This window comes from Scylla paramamosain, chromosome 11 (assembly GCF_035594125.1).
Source record: "Scylla paramamosain isolate STU-SP2022 chromosome 11, ASM3559412v1, whole genome shotgun sequence".
NCBI lineage: Eukaryota > Metazoa > Arthropoda > Malacostraca > Decapoda > Portunidae > Scylla > Scylla paramamosain.
In genome coordinates, this window is record NC_087161.1 from 3795001 (window position 1) to 3797500 (window position 2500).

At 31.3% G+C, this 2500-nt stretch overlaps 1 protein-coding gene across 1 annotated transcript in view; it reads left to right on the forward strand.

Annotated features, from left to right (window-relative positions):
- The window catches only part of LOC135104839 (uncharacterized), a 117222-nt gene extending 116025 nt beyond the window's left edge, over positions 1-1197 (forward strand). Inside the window, exon 12 of the mRNA XM_064012507.1 lies at positions 1-1197. This exon is cut by the window's left edge and continues 3052 nt beyond it. The gene's annotated coding sequence lies outside the window, so the exon portion shown is untranslated.
- Positions 1198-2500: the final 1303 nt, after the last annotated feature.

Genomic DNA, 2500 nt, shown 5'->3' on the forward strand with positions numbered 1-2500 from the left:
GGGAATGGCAAACAGAAAACCGGCTCGCGTGCGACAACTGACTACTACTACCGCATAGAAAACGAAGACATCCCTTTTGAAATCGTCCATTTTCAAGAAAACTAAACTTATAGTAATAAAAAATAAATAAGATAAATATGAAGAAATTAGTAATTGTAATGATAATAATATGTCTGTCTGTTTCCTCCCTAGAAGAAAAAAACAAAAAAATCCGCCCTCATATCCAACAACCCTTTCTTTCCCCAGTTTTTCCCCTCCCTCCCTCCCTTTTTTACCCTTTCCCCTTCCCCTCTCCCATCCCTCAAAATACACACGTCCCTCTTTTTACATTAACATAAATATGATAGAAGAATTTTTTTTTCTTTTTCATTTTTATTTTACATTTTTCGGGTAGATATTTTTTGGGCCCGTTTTGAGGGAAATTTTTGTACATCACAGAAAACGGAATGTTGGTGGGGGGACTCTTGCCTCTCCCCGGAATGACATTTTTTACGGTGCCTTAACAAACTGGAATGTTCTGCTACGACAAGAACCTTTCGTGGGGAAGTAGGAAAATATGAATAAAAAAGGGGGAAAAAATAATAAGATAAGAGAGGAGGAGATATGAGAATGAGAAAGAGAGAGAGAGAGAGAGGGATAAAAGATGGGAGAAAAGCGTAGGAGGAAAATTGAGAAGAGATAAGATGAAAGTAAGAGAAAAGGATAATAAAAAGTGTGAAGGAGGAAAATCAAATGAAAAGAAGCAGAAAGAGAGAGATGGAAGTAAGAGATAATAATGATAGTAGGAAGTACGTAGGAAGGAGATTAATAAAGCATGAAAGAAGAGCAAAGAATAAGAATAAATGAAAATACAAGTAAAAAAAACATTGAAGGGACAAATAAATCATGACTCGTAATAATGAAAAAAAGAAGAAGGAAAAAAAATCAAATAAGAATAAAATAACATTGAAAAGCACGGAGAAGGAGGAAAAATCATGAAACACGTGGGAACAGAAATTAGGAGGAATGAAAACAGTACTAAAACATAATTAGAAGATGAAATATATAGATAAGAATGAGTGAATAAAAGAATAAGGGGAAATTGATAAGTGAGGGTGACAGTAGACAGTGCGAAGAAGGGAAACTGATGCGAGAGAGAGAGAGAGAGAGAGAGAGAGAGAGAGAGAGAGAGAGAGAGAGAGAGAGAGAATTACAAAACTTCGACTAAAATTCTAACATATAAAAGAAATTGAAAGTACGTCGCTGGAAGATATAACGAAAAAAAAAAAAGAGAAAAAAGCAAAGAAAGAAGAGAGAAAAATAAGTACGTGATGAAATGTTCGCATGAAATCGTTTAATTTTCATTCAGTTTTTTTTATTTATTGCTTTTTTTTTTGTTTTTTATTATTTTCTAGTGGCAAGGATGGAGAGAGAGAGAGAGAGAGAGAGAGAGAGAGAGAGAGAGAGAGAGAGAGAGAGAGAGAGAGAGAGAGAGAGAGAGAAAAAAAGGCAAATAAAATGAAAGTAGTGAAAATAAACATAGAAACACTAATATTGATTTTTTTTTTCTCTCTCTCTCGGAATACAATTACATGAACGATAATATTTTTGTTTTAAGCTGAAAAAAAGAAAAGGGAAAGAAAATAGGAATGATAAACAAAAAAGTAACGCAAAAACAAAAACTTACTGCATCATATTTATTTATTTTATTTATTCATTCACTTTTGTTATCATTGCGTACTATTTCATTCTACTTTACTACATTGCTATTACGTATTGTTCGTCATTTTTTCCCTTCCCGTCTTTTTTATATATTTTTTTTCTTTTTTTCTCCGTCCATCAAAGTGGAAAAAAATACGATATTAGGAATTTTCGCAACAGAGAGAGAGAGAGAGAGAGAGAGAGAGAGAGAGAGAGAGAGAGAGAGAGAGAGAGAGAGAGAGAGAGAGAGAGTTTTCGATAACCCTTAGGTAAGACAGGCTTAGAGCAACGTGTTTTATAAAAGACTGAAGCGACTCGATCCCCTTTTCACCCGATCGGATTAACCAGCAGACCAAAGAAGGGAAAAAGAAAAGAGAAAAGGAAGGGGGAAAAAAAAAGTATTGGCTTCGAAAGAGAAAGAAAGAAAGAAAAAAAACAAGAGAAAAATATACATAAAAGAAAAAAAAGATATAAAGAAAAGATACATGATAAAAACTAAAAGAAAAAAAAAAGAAAGAGAAAGAGAAAGTTTATTCAGAGTTGGATTATGTAGGATTTTTTCTTAGGTGGGGGGAGGGGAGGGAAAGGGGTGAGTGAATATATATATATATATATATATATATATATATATATATATATATATATATATATATATATATATATATATATATATAAAACTCTTTTTCCCCAAACAGGTGAAGGAAACATTTTATTATTATTATTATTAATTATTATTATTATTATTATTATTATTATTATTATTATTATTATTATTATTATTATTATTATTATTATTACTTATTTATTTATTTATTTATTT